A 26,508-nucleotide genomic window follows, 5' to 3' on the forward strand; every position below is an offset into this window, starting at 1 on the left:
ACGTATATGCCTAGCACTACGTGGAATTGCTGACCCATAGAATACAAACGTAGTCGCAGACATGTAAGTGCGGAGTGGTGGAGATGTAGGCCGTTTGTTGCCAAGGTCTTGCGGCAGCGGATGCGTCAGACATACAACTGTAGACTGACCACGACATACGACGCTAGGAGCTAAGGTCGGCTTTAGGTGTGAAATCTCAGTTTGTGTGGCGATGGAGCAATGGTAGCAGGATGTTGTCTAGAACTACGGCCAGCTGTTGATTCATGGGCAGATGCTCAAACGAGGTTTAGCAAGTCCACTTGGGAGTTTTGTTCACTTAGGGCAGGAAACTGAGGAAACCACTCATTGCACTTAGTCCTAAAAGGACCTTTGTCTTGCTTCCGGAGTGATTTTCAGGATGGGTAAGATTGGTGGTAGGGGCCACCTTCTGTCTAGATCCTAGGGTTAGCGAGCTCTGTACCTCAATCAGGTCACTTTGGAAGAAGGGGGGCTATCTCTGTTCCAGCCTCTTCCAGTAAAGGGAGTAGGGGAAGGTACTCAGACATAAGAACTTAGTTAAGGCGAATAAAAGTTAGTTCGTACCCTTTCTCTTAACAACTGTAGTAAGTGCTCGTTTTTTTATATGAGTAAAAGGAACAGACCCAACAGAAACCGACGCGACCGGGTTGAAACGATAAGTCAACTACTGACCGTCGTTTGAAAAGTTTTATGATAATAAAATGTACATTTTCCTCGCATAAATGAGCAGATTGCCAATCTACTCGTTTGCAAACTCAAAACTGTGGAGTATTGACGTTTAATAATGGAATATTGCTGAGTGTATGCCTATTCGAAGTGAAAAAGCTACTAAATGCAGTGGAACAAAAACGAAGCTGATTATAAATCTACATTGGGTTAAAGTGGCGTAAGAATTGGGGAATCTCTGAAAAGGATTCGAAACACGATGAAACTCAATACAAAGAGAACAGTGCAAATGTTCAGTTCAGCTTTATTCCAACTTCCTTTTCCAAAATTCCGGAATACACGTAAATCCTAGAAAAGACTATGCGATGAACTGAACATTCGCACTCAATCAGCCCTTCTTACCATAGCTGAATTATGGGGACAAGAGACAGCTTTCCGACAGCAATAGACATGTGTTCATATATCCATTCTGAAACTTTCTAAATTCATCAGCAGAAAAAGGTTAAAGGAATAGAGGTACCGACAACATGCAGCCTCTGTCCTAGACAAACACTATGGAGAATATGAAGTCAAAGCTTTAGACGCTATCATAGTAACAGATTACGGTTATAGTTGTTAAACTCTAAAGCTAAATTGGCCCTGCGAAAAATCCAATGTCTGCAAGAGATTGATACAATTTGTATATTTTAGCTAAATGTGATAATAGGAATGTATTTTGGTCACCTAAAATAGTGTAATCCTATTTTGCACAGGGAAATAAGGATAAAGGTTCAATCCATCAGTCCACCAATAATAGTTTATTGTTTTCCTGTCTTAAGGGGTTGTGATTTAAAGATTAAAAAAATTAAACAGAGAACCAATGAACTTATTGGAGATGCAAAATATATTTGGTTTGGAAATTATTTCTTATGTTAAATTCATAGCTAACTGAATACAAAAAAGTAGAAGCAATCTTTTTTATCACTCCAACAGGAACTACATATATTTAAATTGGAAAGTTTAGGCAATGTCCTAATCAAGGCTAAATAAAAAAGGTGAATATAAGAATGGGAATCGTTACGTGGGTTATAGCTTCAGAGAATTTCCATTTTTGTTTATAACACTTTAGGAAGATATATTATTTTAACTAAACAAACACATGAAGTGTTTTAATAGTGTTTGTCTTAGGGGAAATACATTTTTAGTCATAATACCACTCTCTCCGGTTCTCTTTTATATAGATTTTGTAAAATGTTCATATCCTTATACTCAACTACTTATTTGAGCATCCTTTTAATATGTTCCAAAATTCTGCTTCTAAAACTCCTCGTGGAATAACAAAAAAAGTTATTTTTGTATTGCCTGTCTTCTGAAATGGTTCATAAAGGGCTGTGAAAAAAGTTGTATATATATATATATATATATAAACAATTCTAACCGAGTACCGTTTGCACCATATTAACTTGGCGATGAACTTTTAACAAGAAGTGTTTATTTACAAGCATCGATGTACAAAAAAATCTATCTAACCAATGCATGTATTTATCCACGGTTAAATGTAATAACAGCGTTTGCAGCATTTAGTTTCTTACCTTAGTTATAAATTGTATCTGACGTAAGAAGTCATTTATTTATAAGCTAGTACAAACCGTTAATATACAATATACAATAAAAAATAACAATAATTAGTAATGTTAATATTAGAATAAAAATAAGTGTACTGATAAGTTTTTGTATTGGCATCTTCTAAACAACATAAAGAACTATTAAAAACCCAATTCAAAGGATCCATTTAAAACAATCTATTAACAATAAAATTCAGTAAATATGGATACGGGGGTATTGTTTGACGGATGTGCCTCTACTGTTCGTTTATATATATACTATAACGGTTACTAAACTTGTTATAAATTATTGTAGAATATGTTCGTATTAGGTAAAATAGTTGAAATGTCATTAGGCAGAAATCCAGTACAAAACTCACACAATAATTATTGTTTAGATATTTATACTTCTTTAGAGATTTTCCTGATATCTCCTGAATAATTCCTGTTTGGTTTGGAGTAATATTTCACTTACAAACTTTGTCTTATTGTAACTAAGCTTGGGTCCTGTAAAAGTTTGCAGATTGCAATTTATGTTCTCGTTGTTTTTGTTGTAGGCTTTGATGAGACAAATGTCGGTTCTGTTTTTTGGAGTATTCCAGTTGTTTTTGCAAAACAGTGAGCTACAGTTAGAGCACGTATAAATCTTATTTCCATCAGTCACATGATTTTTCGTCAGTTTTCCAGTGAACTGTCAGTACAGTTGGGTTTTTTGAAGATGGTCTTCTGCGAAATGTCTTTCGAAAACTGCATGACATCAAAGCATGGATGGAGTTGAAAGTCGAGAAAGTGGTTTCCGTGATCTTGGTGTGAATATAGTTAATGTAATGACATGGTGGCTATTTTAGTTACTTGGCACACCTCCATACTTTCCTCAAAATACGGAAACACGGGATGTAGTCAACACATCGTGTAAGTATCAACTATCTTTATATGTACATACAGGGTGTTCAACAGAGGATGTCATAAACGCCTGTGGCTGATAGTTCTCGTAATTAAAAAAAAATTACTAGCCACCGTTTTATTTATTATAACAAAAGTGTTACCTATAGGACTAATAACGCTACAGATACCAATAATTGGGCATATATTGAGGTAAATAAGAGGAAAATAAAATAAAATAATGGTGTGATTTGAATAAATATTGACAAAGGTCAATATTTGGCTTGTCAAATATAAAACGAACCAATATTATTATAAAAAGTATATGAGATACCGTAAATTTTGAAATTTCTATTACAATTCCAACGGTATTTTGATCAATGATATCCGTCAACGCATTAGCGAGCACAACTACTTTAAAGGTATGTTCGCACAAGCTGGGAGCAACAAAAATGTTATCAGTTGTTTCTGAAGACCCTGTATATACAGGGTCCGAATTTTCGGACGTCAGAAGTATCTCCTAATTTATCCGCAGTTAGAATTTTCAGACAGCAGGGGTATCTTCTAAATATCTTCTAAAATGATCCTGCGTCGTATTTTTATGACGTTCAGAAAAAAAAACGTGTGTACTAAATATGTAATTTTACATTGCGATGATTAAAAAAAATCAACGATATTTTATAAACAAGGCGGAGTGATGCCTTCACCACCGTGGTTTACGTTACACTATACGTCCGGCTAGCCGTATACTCGTCATGCATTTATCACAGCTGATAATAAGCACGCGTTATTACTTGTTTGCTGCAGTGTTTTGTTATTCTGTTGTCATGAGCCTTACAAAGTATGTATGTCAATTTAAAATCTAATGTTAAAAGTAATATTAACCTATTTTTTAAAACAAACTATACTTAAAAAGTAGAAATGTTCTCTAGAACGTATAGCATTTAATTATCTTCAATTGCAAAAGTCTGTGAAATATTACAAATTATGAAGACTTAGCGCTCTCGAATTCCCTTGCACCCCAGAATCTCGATATTTGCGGTTAGTGATGTGCCGCTCCTAGACATCCGTAAGTTACCCAGATTTAAGTGACCGGTTTTTGCTGTGCCCAGTGGTAGGTTCAACTGCAAGGTTTAAACCTGCCAGAGGTGATCTCTGCTGGGTAGACCCAAGGGGTCTACTCTTGTGTTTAATGACACCGCAAGGTGGCACGTTACATGTTTTGGTACGAAAATACTTTGTGAAATTGGAAAATAAGAATCAACGTACCATATCGACTGCTACGCGAATAAATTTTTTATTCAGTGTTTTAAAACCAATATAAAAACGCAAAAATATCTAAAGGATATTTAGAACATAATTGGTTGTATATATATATAAGCAAACCCTGCGTTGCTTATTAGGGTGGGTAGTTTGCGATTATCTGTAGATGACCACTAACTGAGATATGTAGAACATATAGTTTGATGGATCTGAAATATATAAAATACACATAAGCTGAATTTAGTAACAGTTATGAGGCTAATTTTTCTGTGGCTTGAGCTTCTTCTTTTGAGGTAATTATTTACGGATTTCGGGCTAAAGGTCAAAATTTGAGGTTAATAGTTCCAACAGTTTTTGGAGAGAAATTTGGCCGTGAAATATACACAAACCGTTAGCTCTTTTTAAATCGCACTTAAAGAAAGTTTGAAAAACGGGCCACCTCGTTTTCCAAACTCAGTCGTCCACGGTTGAAGATATTTGAAGTTGTACAGTCCTTTAAAGACCACGTTTCCATAGAAAGGTCTCATTAATCCTTAATAAAGAACATTCCTGTGACTGTTTCGGAGCGATCTGGAAAGGTAAGCTTTCAATAAAGGTGAAATACGATTTTAGATAATCAGTAAATGGACGGCTAACGAGCTTTGTCTTAAACCATAAAAATAATAAAGCTTAAAATGTCAAGAGTGGCTGGAGTGATGTAATCATGCCTGTAGCTCCTTCCGACACAAGCAAACGGTAGAACGATGAGCTACAACACTCAGTACGACACACATCTTGTGGTCACGAAGTGACGGGATTGTGAATGAAACAATAGTGTGTCGAAGGTTGTCCAGGAAATCCCTCTCTGTTCGCATTCATCAACCAAGTAACGAGAGATCGCACAACATCTAATTACTGACAATGGCCAACTAACAACTATGCTACGAATTACATTCAAGACAAAAGGGCAACGCCAGTAATCTCAGCGTCGCGATTACTATTACTTACATTCGCCCATGACCGATTACTCGTAGTGATTATATCTTAATTAGCGGGAGCTGCATTGTTTGACCTACTTTGCCACATCTGTGCCACCACGGTAACTGCACTGCAGACTGTCATTTGTTATTTATAAAGGAACTATCATTTAATCCTGTCAGAAAGTAGTTTGAGTCTAGACAGAGAGCGTTATTGTAGAACAGTTTTGCAACAGCACTTGGGCAATTCAAATCTTGTTCAGTATAGCCTACTTTTTATCTTGTCGGAAGTTTAGAGAGTGAGAGCGTTATTGTAGAACAGTTTTGCAATAGAACTTGGGCATTTCAAATCTTGTTCAGTATAGCCTACTTTTTATCTTGTTGGAAAGAAGTTTAAGTTTAGAGAGTGAGAGCGTTATTGTAGAACAGTTTTGCAATAGAACTTGGGCATTTCAAATCTTGTTCAGTATAGCCTAATTTTTATCTTGTCGGAAAGTAGTTTAAGTTTAGAGAGTGAGAGCGTTATTGTAGAACAGTTTTGCAACAGAACTTGGGCAATTCAAATCTTGTTCAGTATAGCCTACTTTTTGTCTTGTCGGAAAGTAGTTTAAGTTTAGAGAGTGAGAGCGTTATTGTAGAACAGTTTTGCAATAGAACTTGGGCATTTCAAATATTTCAAATCTTGTTCAGTATAGCCTACTTTTTATCTTGTCGGAAGTTTAGAGAGTGAGAGCGTTATTGTAGAACAGTTTTGCAATAGAACTTGGTCAATTCAAATCTTGTTCAGTATAGCCTACTTTTTGTCTTGTCGGAAGTTTAGAGAGTGAGAGCGTTATTGTAGAACAGTTTTGCAATAGAACTTGGGCAATTCAAATCTTGTTCAGTATAGCCTACTTTTTATCTTGTCGGAATGTAGTTTAAGTTTAGAGAGTGAGAGCGTTATTGTAGAACAGTTTTGCAATAGAACTTGGGCAATTCAAATCTTGTTCAGTATAGCCTACTTTTTATCTTGTCGGAAAGTAGTTTAAGTTTAGAGAGTGAGAGCGTTATTGTAGAACAGTTTTGCAATAGAACTTGGGCATTTCAAATCTTGTTCAGTATAGCCTACTTTTTATCTTGTCGGAAAGTAGTTTAAGTTTAGAGAGTGAGAGCGTTATTGTAGAACAGTTTTGCAATAGAACTTGGGCAATTCAAATCTTGTTCAGTATAGCCTACTTTTTATCTTGTCGGAAAGTAGTTTAAGTTTAGAGAGTGAGAGCGTTATTGTAGAACAGTTTTGCAATAGAACTTGGGCAATTCAAATCTTGTTCAGTATAGGCTAATTTTTATCTTGTCGGAAAGTAGTTTAAGTTTAGAGAGTGAGAGCGTTATTGTAGAACAGTTTTGCAATAGAACTTGGGCATTTCAAATCTTGTTCAGTATAGCCTACTTTTTATCTTGTCGGAAAGTAGTTTAAGTTTAGAGAGTGAGAGCGTTATTGTAGAACGGTTTTGCAACAGCACTTGGGAATTTCAAATCTTGTTCAGTATAGCCTACTTTTTATCTTGTCGGAAAGTAGTTTAAGTTTAGAGAGTGAGAGCGTTATTGTAGAACAGTTTTGCAATAGAACTTGGGAATTTCAAATCTTGTTCAGTATAGCCTACTTTTTATCTTGTCGGAAAGTAGTTTAAGTTTAGAGAGTGAGAGCGTTATTGTAGAACAGTTTTGCAATAGAACTTGGGCATTTCAAATCTTGTTCAGTATAGCCTACTTTTTATCTTGTCGGAAAGTAGTTTAAGTTTAGAGAGTGAGAGCGTTATTGTAGAACAGTTTTGCAATAGCACTTGGGCATTTCAAATCTTGTTCAGTATAGCCTACTTTTTATCTTGTCGGAAAGTAGTTTAAGTTTAGAGAGTGAGAGCGTTATTGTAGAACAGTTTTGCAACAGCACTTGGGAATTTCAAATCTTGTTCAGTATAGCCTACTTTTTATCTTGTCGGAAAGTAGTTTAAGTTTAGAGAGTGAGAGCGTTATTGTAGAACAGTTTTGCAACAGCACTTGGGAATTTCAAATCTTGTTCAGTATAGCCTACTTTTTATCTTGTCGGAAAGTAGTTTAAGTTTAGAGAGTGAGAGCGTTATTGTAGAACAGTTTTGCAACAGCACTTGGGAATTTCAAATCTTGTTCAGTATAGCCTACTTTTTATCTTGTCGGAAAGTAGTTTAAGTTTAGAGAGTGAGAGCGTTATTGTAGAACAGTTTTGCAATAGAACTTGGGCATTTCAAATCTTGTTCAGTATAGCCTACTTTTTATCTTGTCGGAAAGTAGTTTAAGTTTAGAGAGTGAGAGCGTTATTGTAGAACAGTTTTGCAATAGAACTTGGGCATTTCAAATCTTGTTCAGTATAGCCTACTTTTTATCTTGTCGGAAAGTAGTTTAAGTTTAGAGAGTGAGAGCGTTATTGTAGAACAGTTTTGCAATAGAACTTGGGCATTTCAAATCTTGTTCAGTATAGCCTACTTTTTATCTTGTCGGAAAGTAGGTTTAGAGAGTGAGAGCGTTATTGTAGAACAGTTTTGCAATAGAAGCATAATTCTTGTAGAACAGTTTTGCAATAGAACTTGGGTTCTCAGACTGTTCAGTATAGCCTACTTTTTATCTTGTCGGAAAGTAGTTTAAGTTTAGAGAGTGAGAGCGTTATTGTAGAACAGTTTTGCAATAGAACTTGGGCATTTCAAATCTTGTTCAGTAATAGCCTACATTTTATCTTCTCGGTAAAAAACCTCTTTTTTGAGTCTAGGACAGAGATCATTATTGTAGAACGGTTTTAATAACACATGGACATTTAAAATCTTGTCAAAGAACGGTTAAAGGCAACAGGTATTTCATTATGGTTAAATTCTAAAAACCGGCTCTACTAAAACGACCTTTATTTTTACCCCATAAGAACAATATTAAACTTAAAACACTTTGCTCTCTTAGTTTTGTTCGTTAAAATATGTGGGATGTCTCGATTTTTAATACGCATCTTAAAGCTATCTAGATATTTCGTTAAGCTTACACTTTTAGAATATTCAAACAATGAATCGCAACAGTGGTTGAGATTTCTTCTCTGAATAAACAATACAAATTTAGAACAAACTAAAACATCGTTTGGATACATTTTAAATATGTCTTAAAAACTCATTAGAGTTTTAAAGTTTGTGAGTGTCTCAACATCACTCATAACTCTAAGACCAAAAATAAGAATGTAAAATTGAGAAGCTCTAACATTGTCCTTATAAAGCTGAAATCAGATGGCTCCCAGTAAGATAACTTCACTCCCCCATGAGGGTTCACTTCTGGGTGGTTTATACCTTCCAGTTGAACCCAAACTGAGTACAGCAAAAACTGATGTGTCACTTAAGCTGGGCAACCTTATGGATGGACAGGAGCGGCACATCACTAACCACAAATGTCGAGATATTGGTGTGCAAGGGTAGATCGATAGGTATAATCTACTGCGGGAGATGACCCCTTGCCTGTTTTGACTAGAGAGGCCGGTAAAGAGCTGGCTTCCCTTCTTCCGAGGAGACAACTTATTAAAAAAAAAGTACCACCATGAACAAGTCCTCTGAGTGCCAATACATTTTTGAGTGCGTGATGTCCTTAAGAAAAATTAACTAAGAAAGAGAGGAAGAGTTTGGCCTCAAAAGTTATTGTGACATTGAGCATAGGATGGTTGAACTTCTGGTCGTCGAACGCCAAGAACGTGAACTGGATCACGTAACAGTGGATTAGAATTAGATAGTGAATTAGAGGGGTGGGGTAGAGATTACAAGTTCTTTACTTCTCTTGTAAGGTCTGGAGACATGAAAATAGAGCCTTGGCACAACTTCTTGGCAGCCCCTTCCAAGAAAACATCCAAACGCACAAATCTACGCTGTAATGTATTAAGTATCGACTTGTTTTGAATTTCGTAATCTGTCCTGTTTTGTTTTTGATTGAATTTTTAAAGTTTTTTGTTGGTATGCTACCCTTGAATATATAGTATAAGTCGAAAACTCTTTAAAACAGCTTCAATGTCAAAATACGCATCACTCGAGAAAAGTGAAGCAAAAGCTAGGATGAGTCTCACAGTCTTTACCTAAAACGTTTCTGGATTAAATTTTTATTTCATATTTGTATTTGAAACTATATTGATTGTTTATTGTGCTATTAATAATGTGTGTGTATTAAAAATGTTAATTTATTACATTTTTCGCCGGTATCAGTGGAAGAATGTGTTGTGAAAGTGAGTGAGTACAATGCAGAGAATAGCGTTTTGTGGAGTTGTAAAACATCTACTACTTGTAACTAAGAAAAAAGTGTGTAAGCATAAAATGTACAATCGAACTTAATCATTGAAAAATAATCTCCAAAGATTTACAAACAATAATGTACGACATTAATTCAAGGTATGTCTAACTAATAAATGCCAAATGTTATGTTAAGAAAGTACAACAATTAAACATAAATATGCGAATGAAAACAAATAATCACGCTTACTATCTCAAAATTACGTGTTTTATTTATTTTCTTCCAGAACTTTGGAAACGTGTAAGACTCGACTCGACTCTTGAAATTTTAAGAGCATTACCGTAAAAACTAGTTATAACCTCAATAATAAGTATTCCTGCCTGTAGACGAGCTTTATTTTAATGAATTCAAATGAATCCTGCCATTGAACTTTACCTCAGCGTGTATTGATGGGAGATAGATTCGGAGTAGTATTTATTTTTCTATTTTTTTGTATTTAATATTTTTCGAAACAAGGTGCCATGTCAAGTTAGGACATCTGATAACCATATAAAGATGCCTTATGGTATGATCTAACAAGAATTGTACCAGGTGCAACCGAATCGTCTGATTCCATGACCAGATAATCAATCTTTATTTATTTTTCACTAAATACAAAAAATAAAAGCCATTATATGTTGTAGCATAAACATATGTTTTTTCTACTATGGATAGACAGAGGATTACGAAAAGTTAAAGCTCTGTATGTGTAGCACTTTGAATAAAAATGCGTTTTTTCAATCCAACCGGTTTTCAACAGAACCTTGCGATCTTTCTGTTTTTGTGACAAAGCCTTGTTATCTTTGGGAGTTTTCATCAAAGCCGAATGCATCCCGGTTTCAAAGTTATATGTGCGAATTTGAATTTTGTTTCATAGCCTATGTTAGATAATATAGTAACAGTAATGAGTTGGTTAGATTATACTAGGAACTAAAAACGTAAAAAACAGATTTACCAAGTAAATTAAAGCATTTATTGTAATAGAAATTCAAACAAATAAAACCATTTATTCAAATTAGGAAGGAATTTGTACTTTCTGAGTTACACATTATATAAAAAAAACAAAAACGTGTTTTTCGAAAAACGAATGGTGCTTGCAGTCTTCTTTCCAATTGTAGCTCTTTCCAGACAACGGAATTTTGGTTACATGTGGTTACTTTGAGGCAGACATAGTAAATACCACGATCTACTTGCTTTTGAAACTGATATCTATACCTACTTGGGTTTGCAGCCAACCCCTACTTTCCACCATTTAAATTAGTGCATAAACATGTGCCGGGTAAAATATTTTAGCCGTTAACCATGTAGATCTTAATGCCAAAAAGTACACGAAAAATGTAGTTTTGAAACTGGATGATTCAATGGAAAATCACAGTAACTTTATGGATTTACTGGTGAGCAACTTCACTACGAGCTGCGGTAGTGGTTATCGGTATAGTGATAATCTGGCAGTCTGCTACTCCTGGAGTCTGGCCGGTCGACCTTGACACCCTTACAGTGATTGATACCGGTCTGGATGTGTCACGTAGCCGTGGTCTGCGGACTGGGCACTGTGGAGGATGACAACAGTGGTCTCCTGGTCGCGTAGTCACGTTGTTATCACCTCAGTGACTGGCCAGTGGCCGCGGTCTGTGGATGAATGGGAGGTCTGGCTCTGGTGGGGACACCGACTCACACTCTCTCGGTTCACACATACACACACCTGTGCTGTGACTGGCCTGGCGTGTCAGCTCAGTGTACGGTATAGGTTCGAGCCCTCGCCCTCGCCTGGTACTCGCCCCGATCCTACGCTCCAGCACTCCTCAGACCTCGTCAACACTTCACGTCCGACTTAGGTAAGTGTCTGACAGTTTTGAACTTTTGTAAAATTGCATTACTTAGAATTTTTTTAACAGATTCTATAGAATTAATAATGTGAAACCTGCGATTGTTGTGGAGTTGAATTTAAATAAAACAGTGTTAAGATAATTTTATATACTATATTATACAATAATGACTTCTTTGACATTTAAAGGTAACAAATAATTAAGACTGACATTTTTCAGTACAACACTAAAGACGTACATTTCTATAATATTTAAACCCCAATTACTTTACATTCTTCTACACCAAATAGGCATTACCAAAGTTTAAAATAAATTACTATAAACCTGAAAAAAAAACTTAAAACACCGTGTAAGTAATTTTTACCAATGCCATTTTAAATAAACTGTGATGCGGTGTAAAAGTTGCTAAATGTGTTCGTAATCTCCGTGTATAACACAAGTGTATAAAATATTTGTTATTTTTAAAAATTCGGAATTCGTAGAAATGAGAGTAACACGTGTATGAGTTATTCATAGGTTAATGTCTCGTGGAAATTGATGTTAATTGACAAAATAAGTTTGAATTGGCTGAGGTTAACATTTTGATTAACTGTACATTTTCAATCATTCAAGAGTCACATGAGTATATAAAGCAAGTAAATCAATATTACTAAAAGCTGGTGTAAAACATAAAAATACAACTTTTATAATTATAAAATTATAGGCAAATAACAATATTATTTTCGCATTAAACATTTAAATCTTCTTTCAAATAAACTGGAAAAGTAGTTAATTGCAATACACGTTAACAAGTGAAACCTATTAATCAATTAACTCTATTTGTTCAAAACTTTCTTTAGACGTTTTATTCTGAAGTACCTTATATAATTGCATTTGAGTTGAGAGGAATTGCAATTAATATAATAAGAGAAATAGCATTTTAATAATAATTTACTATCCTTATTTAATCATAATATGGCCATGGTTTGAATAACATAATTTAAAACTCTTGAATAATACAGTTGGGCCTAGTACTTTTAGTAAATTCAGTAATACTAAATCGAATGTTTACGTATTTTAAAGTAGTATTAGTTTAACGTTAAGTATCTGAATTTGCTCTTTAATTAAAAAGGTGTGAAAAACACAATACTAATATTAACTAAAATCTTAGAAACCTGCCTCTATTCGTTAAAACAGAAATAAAAACATTAATTATCCTTAGAAAACATTTTAAAATTTCCGAAATTCGAAATTATCTGCACTTACCCCTTTGGTAGAATGAGTATTCCAGTTACTTTTTGGACCATTCAATTTCAAAACAAGTCTAAATCTAAATATTTTAGGAGTGAAATGTGACATTTTTCGACTTTAGATTTTTCTTATATTAAAAACTGTGTGATGTGTGCTTTTATACTTCGTTTATATACTCATACATAGTATGCTATGCTGATATGCAGAACTGTGTCCAAAAATATAACCCAAACTGTTCACTGTTGTCTACTGGCATGTGGATCGTTGTAGGTTGTTATGAAGCATAGAAGTCTAATATAATTTATTGAAGGGTTCTTTCTTTTAAGTACGGCAGTACTTACTCCTAACGGTAATACTTAGGAGTAAGTACTAGGCGTTTTTCAACCCTTCAAAAGATTTATGGTGGCAATTAGTTCTAACAGGACAGAATATAAACATTGTATGGTTATGTAAAAGAAAGCATATTCCAGATTGTCATGGGAACATGGTGGACAGTGATTTTGAATTTTTATGTATCTAGATCTTCAACCAATTAATATTAACACTACTAATAGCTACTAAACTGAGGGAGGGAGGGGTTAGGAATGTTAAGTAAGATACATCAATGTATGGTATGACCACAAAACTCCGTCAAATGTTAGGCGAATGAAAATCTTTAACGGCATTTGAGGATTCAATATGACATGACTTGAGGTTATTCTTGATCGATGTCAAAATTGTTCCTCCCTTCCCCAAAACACGGCTAGTCATCCAATCATTGTGTGGATCATGTTTAAGATCACACACAGGATGACCTATATTTTGGCACCTACAATTAAACGTTATGATTGAGCTAAAACCAACGATTCCAAGGTTTAGGCGCTGTAATTTTATCCTGCAAAGGAAAATCATGGTTTGGAAGACAACTTAAAAATGTCACTGAAATGATATATCTATGTTATATTTCGACTACAAATCCTAAACTTATAAGAAGAACGAAGCTGGACATTCTCTTTTAACACACCTTTGTTTAAGTTATTGACTATGGAAAATTTGAAAGGATAACAGGACTTCGGACATTTGACATCCTTATATGTTACAAAAGGCAACATTTGTAACACAGAACGATGGTAAATGTCCGAAATACTGTTATCCTTTCTATTCTAACAGTTCTAGAGAAAGATCCGTTGAATTTTACGAAGTCATCAATATATTCTCATTCGTATACAATACCCATGTAATTTAATGGCATCGCTGTGTACCTTTATCGCACACAATTATATTTAGCATTTATAGAGTTAGCCCGCATATTATAATCGGATTTTTTCCAATAATCTTAAAATTTATAAAAACAATCGCATATATATATATATATAATTTAAAATTCCAAACTTTATTTAAGGCTTTCCAATGGCGAGTAAAGAAAAGTTACACACAGCAGTTTTAATTATAATGGTGTATGCAAACACATTTTAAATATATATTTTGAAGGATGAAGGACATCTTTGCTCCTATGCTAGTCCCAACCAAGTTTGAACGCTAAAACAAGCAGAGCTACGCTGTCGGTTGTGTATCTGGACAAAGAAACAAGTATGTTGTGCCTTATGAGGCAACATGGAAAGCCTCATCTTTGCTTGTCCATCAACGGTTTGGCCCATCTCAAGGCCTAATCAGTGAATGGCACCAAGTAGGCTTGGGCGAGCGAGTAACGCAGTAGTAGTGGAAGTAGAAAGTTGCACATTTTTTGTATGACAATGATGTAACCTTGTGCAAATGTAGGTTTTAGTGTTTCGCGTGAATAAAGTTGCACATTTTTTGTATTACAGTGATGTAACCTTTTGCAAGTCTAGGTTTTAGTACTTCGCGTGATTAAAATTGCATATTTTATATGACAATTATGTAAACCTAGGTTTTAGTGTTTCACGTAATTAAAGTTGCACATTTTTTATATGACAATGATATAACCTTGTGCAAGTCTAGGTTTTAGTACTTCGCGTGATTAAAATTGCATATTTTTATATGACAATTATGTAAACCTAGGTTTTAGTGTTTCACGTAATTAAAGTTGCACATTTTTTATATGACAATGATATAACCTTGTGCAAGTCTAGGTTTTAGTACTTCGCGTGATTAAAATTGCATATTTTTATATGACAATTATGTAAACCTAGGTTTTAGTGTTTCACGTAATTAAAGTTGCACATTTTTTGTATGGCAATAATCAATCCTTGTGCAAATTTTAGTGTTTCGCGTTGTTATAGAAGGAATCTAATCGTAACCTATACACTTTTTAGCATTATGTATGCAGTATGGGATATATGACAAATATTAATAGTGAAAACTTCACAAGTTAGTTTTTAACATGTTTCCATAATAGCATAACATTTTTTAAAGGATTATATTATATTATATCTATTTGTGTTCAAAGGTTACGTGTAAGGGGAGACTTGTACGTCCTAACATCGCCACTCTACAATAAAAACTTTTTAATTTAATTTCATTAATTAAGTAATTTTAAAATATTGTACTTTTGAATTCAGACGGATACCTGTAGACCATTATCTAAAATTTAGTTTTATATTGTAAATACTAATAAGTAAACGAGACATATAATTTAAAATTTAAAAAAATTCTAAGTTCATAGTATAAAATGTATATTATAGCTTCAGGAAGTAATATACCCATAAATAATTGTTCGTAAATGTTCGTTAAGAAAAAAATGTTTAATGTAATTCTCTTAAATTATATTTAATTAAGAAACCGTCGATGAATAATTGTACATACTGATCAAATTTCACATCATGTTTAACGTCAACAGTTTTTATTTATTCTTTGCTTCATTTCAACGGTAATACACCAATTTACATTTTAATACAATACGATGACGTTAACATTTAACGTTTAAGGTTTTGTTATTTCGACCTAATAATAATATGGTCTAAATTGAGGATCAATGAAAAATAATGACAACCTCGTAATTGGAATAAATTTCGAAGGACATGTTGTAGAGTAACGCAAAGAAAACTTTACAAACATTTCAACTTTCAATACTGCCTTGGTGGGAAAACATTCTTGCATATACTTCTGTACTTAGTGACGAAGTCGAAGTTCATTACAATGTCTATGGAAACAGTACGCAAAATGTATTTTAGTCTATTATTTATTTCTTTTATACTGGAATAATTGACCAATAATTTATGAATAATATCGTACGTCTGCAGTTTAAAATACCATCGTTCAGTGAAACAAAAAATCAGTAACACTACGTTTCGAGATCTTCAGATTGCAGATCTCGAAACTGATCTTTTGTTTCCCTGAACGATGGCAAATGTCCGGAAAAATCCTGTTTCCTTCACAATCCTTTCATCGTCAAAAATAAACTTCAAACAAATAATTAAAATACCAATATATATTTCATGAGTCAGTATGTTCTTTGTGGTAGCTTGCAACAATATCACATGCTGAATCATCCATCTTCTGTGCTGACAGACACAAACATTTTGTAATTTATCGCCCGTAATACCTAGGTGAGAGAGTTTACATAGATGAAGAGACAATATTAGAGTATAAACTGACCGACACTGGCCTATATACATGGACAGTAATCTGGATTCATGGATACAATCAAAGCTCGCCCACGTGCAGCGACTCGACCGACCTTCTGCATCTACTTGGTGTCGCTTGAGCAGATACCACAGTTTTGGAATATTGAACAATTGAATATTCATATTTCGTGCACTGTGAACTGGAAAACTAATTGTATTCATAACTAAAATTGTCCACCCCGTTGTTGAATTATGTGGCTGAATATTGTTGTGATAAATCTTTCATCTCCTTAAAGAATAATACAAATTAGCCAGAGGCTAGGCATAATTGGAAGCCCACAATACGAATGGCATGGGATTAAAATTATTATAAAACAGTACAGGAATTATAAATTGGCTATGCACATTGGCCTAGATTTCAGGTTTATACTTGACAGTTGACAAATTACCATATTATTACGGCAAGTGTTAATTTCGAGTGATAAGGTAACATACAAGTTCTTAAGATGCTCTTTAAGGATCTGTGGGTAAAAAACTAACTAGTATTATCTTTAATAATATTTCCTATTTTAATACGGTATTTCAATCAGTGGTGAGATGCCCTTTATGTATTGGTGGGCAACATATAGAAATAGTTAATACATCGGGATAGGTAACTCGCATTCACAAGGGAACGAGTAGGCAATAGGGATCAGTGACATGTGACTGCATGTGATGAGCAAGGAAACCACATTGGAACGGAAGTTGGGAGATGCATTTCACAGGTTGGGGCGTAATCGTTTTTTGATGCAACGCGGAGGAAATCGCGGGAGGGAAGCAACGCTAACCTTGATTGTGTAACAGTGCATGATGCCATAATAGGCAACAGCGGAGATTGTGTTGCGTTACGGCGGTCGACGGTGAAAGGGGAGAGAAGCAGCGGATTCGGCGGTGGTGGCGGGCAGGGGCAGGGACTCCCGACCTAGTACAATCCGTCCAGACTTGACCGACCTGTGACGTAATCGTTCACGAGTCAGACGTACTAGGTTCTGCGGCAGAGTGGCTGGCAGCTTGGGACAATTGCTCATTATAGAAGGCCACTTACACAGCGACAAGTCATATACTGCTCAATTACATGCAGTTACTTCTCGCGGCCGTATCGCGGCAGATGTACGGCCTTGATAATGTCACAGTCACAGCTGAAATTAGTTCAAGAAACGAGTCTCGAAGTGATTCAACCCACGGTGACATACTTTACGAACATTATTGCTTTAAGGTCTTTTTTTAGCTAACATTGAATCAACCAAACTTTTCTATAGGTTTGTATATAATCTAATATGTGATTGCTCTTTCAGGTATTTGTGATCAGAACCTCCAGATTTGTATTCTGTTACGTGATAAGCAATATCTCGAGGGATGGTTTTCTTTTATCGCCATCAGTGCGGGGCAGCACCGGTGCCGCAGCCCGCTCTGATGGCCGGAGGCATTGGTAGATAAGATAAGATAGGAATGTTACCCGACCCCCATTCTTGTAAAACGAGGTAAATTAAATTTCTGCAGAATATAAAACGTCTTTAATAATGATTAAAATTATGTTTTCGTGTATAATAAACTTTGCAAGGTTTTGATGTGGGCTAACAGATCTTTCTCTGTAGCCTTGGAAACAATATTCTTGCTCTGAGAATATCATAATTAGAAAAATTAAATCATTTTGATAACTTGAGGTTACGACCTTGAGGATAGGCTGCCATCACGATAATGGATTCAAATATCAGGTTTAGATCGGTTAAATTACTTCTCAATCACAAGGTTCATACATTTCGCAAAGGTCAAATTTCAGCGAGCCTTGATCCCTAGAAGTCCACCGAAACAACACGATCGTTTATAAATCATGTGTTACAAATTTTATTAAATGGACGAAGTTGTGCATAAAAAGTTTACTTTCTTTTAGGTAAAAATTGGGTTCTTATATTAAAAAAATTCTCGAACCCTAAAACCCCCTCTTGCCCGCATTATATTATATTGCTCAAAAAGCCACAGAATAGATTAAACCGAAGTGTAGCATCCATCGTATTAAACATGTGGTCATTATGCATTGACACAATATGTCATTATTAATTCGATGTATATGGCCTTGGCTTATCAGTTGGTGTTGTGCCAAGTAAACAAACTGCTGTCATTACGAGCTTTAATATTGTTCTCTATAATTCTTTTTTCCCTTTCAATTTTAATTTTTTGACGTGACAACGTCTTAAATTAGGTTGCGGCTCGGAGTCACTCATGAAAAAGTGTAACGCCCGGTAACGTTACGATGCCCGTCCTGTGGGTCCGCCGCACGGGATCCGCACGGGATAAAGCAGATAACTGTGGGTCCGCCGCACGGGATAAAGCAGATAACTATGTTTATTCGTGAAAATGTGGAGTGCTTAGATTCGTTATTTACAACAACTACAACAATAAAGGTAAATAATTGTACACTGATATTTCATTATCGTAAACTATGATTGATTGATTAATTGTTAGATTGACACAAAAGTTGAGAAACTGAGTTTATAGGTTATGTCATACTATTGACAAATGTTGATAGTGTTAAGTAAATTATTAGTTTAAATCACTCTGCAATCAATCGTAATTCAGTCGATTGAGAAGAAACAGCGCGTATTGCTAGTCAAACATTTAAAATAACAAATTATAACCTCTAACCTGTCATAACAGTGCGACCAAACAAACGAACTAAACCGACCAATCACCACGCGCGGAGTTAGAATTTAACTGTGTTTAGCAAGAATTTCAAATTCCAATTTTAGTAAATGTTTTATTCAACTTTACCATTTACAATAACAAATTTTAATTAATTTCAAATTATGTACAATGTTTTAGTAAACAAAATATATATTTTTATAGTTAAAATTTGTGCAATTCTTATTTTCATTCAATTCCTTGTTCCTATTGTGCAATTTAATAATATTCATATCAATAAATATTCTACCGAGAAAAAGACGTTGTCACGTAAAATCTTCGCCCGTAAAACCGACTTTTTTACAAAAATGATTAATACAAGTTCTAGTAAGCTTATTTCTGGGAAATCCAATGCTATTTTGGGCCAGTGCTGATTTATTTTAAACTACCGCCTTCAAGCAAGTTTAAATTCAAGCCAATAATTGGTAATGAATTGTGTTTTTAACTTTATCAATGTTTAAAACGTCATTATTTTCTCATTAAATATACTGGCTACTTGCGTATGCAGTCTATATAGAGCAATTAAATTATATTCCAACCCCATCACATACCAAAACAATGTTGTCAGCAGGAATTAACTTTTTTAATTGTCTACCATATTTCCTACACATTGCTGCATAAAAACTATTACACCACCTGACTTGCAGTTTTCATAGTTTGTGTACAAACATTGTAATTAGGAATGAAATGAAAGCTTTTCTCAGGTTCTGTCATCAATATTAGGTTGAAATTACAAATGTTACGTTTCAAATGAATGAATGATAAGTAGATATGCAATACGTGCTCTTGGAAATAAAAAATATCTTCGGAGTCTTAAGTGATAAAATAATAGAATTTTGGAGTAGCTTTCCGAAACATAGAAACTAAACACTAAATCATGAGACATTGTACAAGTGGCTATGTTTTTATGGGTAAATTATTCTAACTCAACTTTAAGGTGCTGTCGAAAAAACCCAATGGGCCATCCACCCACCCATGGCTATGAACAGACGAAGTTATTTCTGCTCTGTTAATTGAGCAACATATTGTTATGAATACATAATATATCTAATAAAAATAGAGTACCAATTAACTAGATTGTTTATGCGTTATTCTTGTTGTTAGTGTGTGCTCAAATAACGGTTTGATATTTTTATTCAAATAAAAAGATTTTGTTCACATTATTTGACGTTTGGCGTCAAACAGCTTTGGGGATTCTAATCTCATGCAATATTTAATCTATATTATTTATGATTTTAATTTTAGTAATAATTGTAATATATTAACTTAATACATAATGCTATAAACAAATCAACAATGTAAGTAACAAGCATTACATATAGGGAGAATAATTCTCAGAGCATATGTATTTATTATTATATAACCTTCACAGGTAGTTTTTAATCATAGGTGTGGTTGTTAACATCGTGAAAATGAAATTACTGGTTCTCTAATGGATATTCTACGACGGGTGGTATCTGGACTAATACCGAAAGCACTAACGTGCGAAACACGTTTTCAGTTACGAGTAAATTTATTTTTAATTACCGATGTCATATTCAAAGTTAGAGTATCCAGAATATATTATAGATAAAATAAAATTTAAGATAGAATATATCTGATCCAAATATAATTTAGCTATATACAAAATATTATGAAAGTAAGTTCGCATCACCCCGTATATAATAATGTATAAGGAATGATTTTTGAAGATTTAAAGAACAATAGTTCACTTATAAAGGCGCAAAGACGTTAAATCTTCAAGGCAAACGCAAATTGATTTTAATATTAACTAAACTAAATTAATAACACAAAAATATATTTATTTTTGTATGCCTTCACCGAAGACTTAATTTTTGTAACGGATTAAATATTTTGTATTCATTTATGACTCAGGAAAATTGTAATTTTTAATTTAATACAATTTATGAAAATGATATAATTCTTAATACTTTTCTTAAAAAAAATAAAAAATAATAATTTTGTTCATAGAAAAAACACGCTGCTCCCTGTAGCTATAACGTATTAACATGTGTCCATACTATCATGTGGAGTAATACAAAAATTGTACTTTTTTGTACTGAGGAAGGTTATATTTAAAGACAAGTAATTTAACATAAAACATATTTTACAGTCCAAAATCGATTGCACTACCCGAAGCTGTACATGTCAGCAGCGTCATCTTGTGAATCATTAGAATTCTTGTATGGTGTATGAAACTTTAAAAAATTACAGGAACAGTGTAATAATATTGAAATCAACCTGATTTAGTAATATTTAAGTATAGTCGAAGTAATTTTAACTATTATAACCTATTGTAACAAACCAATCACATACAATATACATAAAATACAATACATTATCATAACTACTGTTCTTATTATTAGACATCTACAGTAGACGATTGGGATATTAAGCGTCAGCTTAATCGCTCTCGTTCCAACATTCGATTTTAAATCGTTATCTGTCAAGCGTTTAATCGCTATAGTTGAAGTACCTGACTTGCATGTCGTTTACAGTATGTTGGGAACGGGTTTTTTATGCAGGACTGACAAAAAAGTCAACTAAATATATACTGAATATGCAAACATTTTTAAATTTTTATATTCATTTACATTTTAGAAGTTTTGAATGTTGAATAATAGTCGGAGACAACAAAGCAAAGTGGCTGAAAATGCCATTTTACATCAATATTTGTAAAACGGCTATACGTATTTTTTAAATTGACTAAATTGAAACCTACATTACATGTTGAGAATAGATAACGTAAACAAATTCAATACAAATTACACTGAATGGCCTTTAAATTAATGTCCTAAGAGGGTCTGGAAGTGTACCCTTATGAGAGATGAAGTCTTAGGAGGGAGGATGGTCTTTATGAGATTTCGTGACAGTTGATAATTATGAACTGGTGGCGTTATTAGGCATTTGCTGATTTTATAATATTCTGTTTTTAGATTGCATATCTACTTTGTATTTCCAACCACTTACAAGATACGAAGAGACCAAAAATACTGAAAAGTTAAAGCGTGGCAAATTTAAATTAAGTTCGTGCTGACATTGTGTGTTTGGGATGAAATCTTCCTATTCAAGAATTTTTTTGGATTTTATGCGCTGTTTTAAATAACATGTATATGAATTAAATTGATTACACCTGATTTGTAATATGTGTAAATTCAATTCAAAACACTTAGTATTGAGATGCTGACAGTGAGTCATAGTGACGAAGCCCTAGATCTCCCACACGGGGCAAAGTGCAATGTCACCAGTTCTTGCCACGGAATCGTGGGCCAACAGCCTTGGGGTTGGGGTTGCCACGTACAATCACGAATAATGAGCCCAAACACCTGTGTATCACATGTGTACACTTATCAAATTAATATTGAAATGTTCAAGGCAGCAGAGCCGGTCCATTAGCATTGAGGTCAAAGCCCAGCCCAGTTCCATTTCAACCACATCGGTTTTTGCTGCGCGCCTTCGCTCAGCGCTGCACCGCAGTCACTTTTACTATCTGCACCGAAGCCACACCGCTGTCCTGAACCGCAGCTCTAGTTCCCGCCGACTTTTTACACGCCTACTCTTAAACGTAAGGACTATTCGAGTTCGAGTTGACCGGCTTTTTAAGGGCAATGGACTGACGTCAACAGGGAGAAGGTCGTCCACTACAGCTGTGCACTGTATGTAACCATTTAACACGGATTCCGCACTTTAATTAATGTAAGTTTTTGTGTCTCCTAGCAGACTTAAATTGAACTACAGTTAGGAAGGAGTGGTTCTCTAGCGAAGTAAAACTCAAACTGAACTGCTTGACTAGATATCCCAGTTGCATTTTAAGTACGTAAGTCGTGCAGTATCTTTTACACAGAGTTTAAAGATCTCTGATATCTTCAACCTTGCTTGAGAAGCGGGATATTGACTCAGTATCGAGGTATTGGGTTAATCTAAATGGCCCACTTTATTTCCCATCAAGGCCAATCTGCCGAATAAACTCTTAGTGCTTTTAGCTTGTGGTGGACGGGTTTCCTGAAAACGACCTTTAGCTAAATCCCTTTCCCTGAAAATGAAATACATAAAGGCACCTTTTGCCAGTTTCATTTAAAATCCGCACAAGTAAAACTGTATAACATACAACAAGTATAACAAACTAATCCTGTACATACGTCGTATTTACCTGTATTGAATTAATTTTAAAATGGGGTAAGTGTAGTGGGTATATATATTCAATCTAGAGACATCACGTTGTGTGTTATTTAATGTTTTGATTGAAAGTGGTACTAACTAAAATTTACGAGGCTAAGGCCATACCCAGTTTGATCGAAAAATATAAACCTAATTTTAAATCTCAAATTTCATAGTGTGTCCACTAAGACTTCCTTAGTATTAGAAGAAAATGAAACAACAGAATCGTATAAAATGTTGCATGATAATATTTAAAAGTACAAGTACATTTTAGGTGTGTTCTCTATTTAGCAGCCGAATATTGCAAACACTACTCTTGCTAAACCTCTTGAAAATATGTGCTATAAAAAGTGTGGTGTATTTGATCTAAAATCTAATATATATATATATATATATATATATATATATATATATATATATATATATATATATAAAAAGACAGTTTACCAATAAACTGAATAAAACGGTGTTTTCAGTGCCAGAGGTAAAAATATTTAAAGACTTTAAAGCTCTGCTTACCTTACTTAAAATTTTTTTTAAATATGGTTTATTTGTTTTGTATTGGGTATCCGCTTCTACATAATCATTTTTTGTCGACTTTCATAATACGGAATATGTCATTGATAGTGAACCACATACTATACATATCGTGGCATGCACCAAGTGTACAACTAGATTTCCCATGTGTTAGTTTACTAATATTTTTAGCTTTCTAAAACTTATATAACGTATTTTAAGTTCTTAACATTAATACCAACTGGATATACGGTGCGATAAACAAGTGAAAGCGATGAGTATTTTACTGTACGCTGTAATAATTTTATTTATCAATAAAAGTAACATTACGTATGCACAATGTAACTTACAATTCTCAAGTGTATATTGAAAACAAAAATTCTATAAAATTGTTATTATCATTGATGTTGTTGATTCATTAGAATTTAAATACATAAAAACACCAGGAAGGAGCGGGTTTCCAACATTGCGTTGTAGTTTGGAGAACACAATGTTTGTAAGTGCGTACACTCTCACTTTGAACGCACTTCCAACTGTGTTTTTCCAATATACAAAAGAAATTATTTGCCTCAAAATGTGTATGAAAATATCATACATATTTTCAGAAAAATCGATATTGGTTTTACAATTTAAGTGAAATAAATTGTGTATAGAGGTATTTCCAATTAGTTCTGATAAAACAGTGTATCATTTATCTTTACATTTCTATTATTGTATTTTGAGTTTTGGAATTAGGCGAAAATCCAATTATAATTTAGTTTTCTTAGTTCACTTTATAACTCAACAGCACAGCCACGCAGAGCTTATAGGAGCATTTGGTAATAACAATATTAAAACAGAAGACACGATTACAATTATTGCGTGGCTTTTATTGACAAGACGCACCAGATAAAGTACAATTCCTTTCACCTTAAAGCTAGTACCAAAGACTGTACACTGCTTGTAAGGACATGATTGCTTAGCGGTCACCAATTAAACAGGCAGCAACGCTCATTGTTTGAGTTAATGACATAAACTATTCGTAAATCAATTATGGAATTAACGCTATCCCTGCTTAATAAGTATATTGGCAAACAGTATACGTATATAACAGTATACTGTAAGTATTAACATTAGACAAATTACATTTTTTTTGGAACATATCCTCCATAAAAATAGCGTTTATGTGTACAAGCAACAAAATAGCAACCAGACAATCTAAAAAAGTTCATTTTGACATTATAGTATAACAACTTATGTACCTCACAATCACTAATGCAAACTTTAGGTCTATTATGTTCGTCCAAGCCAAACCTTGCGAAGCCTTATATAAAAAAATTTCACACTGTAATGGTTATTAATGACGTTTTATGTTCTACAGAAGTGTAACTTACCTTGTTTTACAAGGGTTAGGGGGGGGGGGTCGGGTAACTTTCGTTATCTTATCTTATCTACCAATACCTCCGGCCATCAGGCACCCGTGATGTCCTGCACTGATGGTGATGAAAGATAACATCTTTTCGAGATAGTTTATATCACGTAACAGAATATAGAATGTCTGATCACAAATATCTGGAAGAGCAATCAAAATATAAAAGGAATACAAACCTTGAGAAATTTTTCACTGGTTTGGTCTGGGCTAACATAAAAGACCCCAGACATTTTAAAAATAAACGTTTGGTTTTTAAAAGACAATGCTGCAATCACATAGTTCATTCAAGTACTTTATAAAACAACAAGTAACGTTTAAAACTTCTCACTCAATTAAAGACAAAGTACATTCTATGTAATGGTAAAGTGGAAATAAATCGAATGTGAACTGAGATGAATGTGTGCCGAAAGAACTCTATTTATGATAATCATAGATAATAAAATAGAGATTAATATATCTGTTAGGTACACAGACTTTACAACATATTCTCCAACATCTTAAAGAAATATACAACCAGGTGACGGACTATCAGGATTCCTTTACAGAAAATATGTGTTAGATAATAATTCAAATAAAACGAGGACAGTCCTTGAGAGAGAAAACCCATTTCATAACGTAACATTATACATTGTTTAAATACGTAAACCATATACTCTTGTTTGATAAAAATAGCAATCTGTAATTCTCTTATAAAACACGAAGGCTGCCATATAACTAACACAAAGTTAATTTAATTCATAGTGTTTTTATAACTCCAAACAACACTTTCTTTTGAAAGTCATGCTGTTTGGTTCATGATACCGACAATTCTTATGGTAATAACTGATTATCAATATTCTTAAACAATTGAGTGAATTTTAAGGTCGATATTTCTTCCAAGGAGTGTAAGAAGACTATACGCAGTTGCTCGTTCTAGCATTATACTTTGGCTTTGTCATCCATTACATCAGGCATTAAAGTTTCTGATAGGTTAATAAACCCAACTAAAGTTTTTAAGCGTTTTGCAGTTTTCAGTGCACTGCAACAAACATTCCTTCTGAAAGTAAGGCTAAGTAAGGGAATCAAAATGCTTGTTAAGATTGCTTGCAACAAATATAAATACTTTCAGTGAGTGAGTAACACGTGTTGGATCGGGGGGTTAATTGCAAACGCGCCCTGTTAACAACGCGGGTCACTGAGAGCAATGAATACAGAACTGAATTCATTGAAGATAACTTGTGGCAATGGCTCGTGCGGGCAGTCCATCTTACTTACGTCATACGGCGAGGAATATATGTTGAGGGGCAGCACAATCTGTGTTCAAAATAGCTGTTTTAATGACCACAAATACAGGCGGTTATGTCTACCATGCGTTGTATTTAATAACGTGCCTGAATTTCTTTACGGATTGTAACCTTTCCGAGTTCTACAATGTAGTATTACGTGGTATACCCCAAGTGAATTTACTGCAGAAAAAAACAC

The 26,508-nt window shown here is 34.1% G+C and overlaps 1 protein-coding gene across 1 annotated transcript in view; it reads left to right on the forward strand.

Annotated features, from left to right (window-relative positions):
• The first annotated feature begins 11,273 nt into the window (after positions 1–11,273).
• The window catches only part of LOC124368886 (scavenger receptor class B member 1-like), a 100,135-nt gene continuing 84,900 nt past the window's right edge, over positions 11,274–26,508 (forward strand). Inside the window, exon 1 of the mRNA XM_046826385.1 lies at positions 11,274–11,499. The gene's annotated coding sequence lies outside the window, so the exon portion shown is untranslated. The remainder of the gene's footprint in view (positions 11,500–26,508) is intronic.

This window comes from Homalodisca vitripennis, chromosome X (assembly GCF_021130785.1).
Source record: "Homalodisca vitripennis isolate AUS2020 chromosome X, UT_GWSS_2.1, whole genome shotgun sequence".
NCBI classification, from domain to species: Eukaryota; Metazoa; Arthropoda; class Insecta; order Hemiptera; family Cicadellidae; genus Homalodisca; species Homalodisca vitripennis.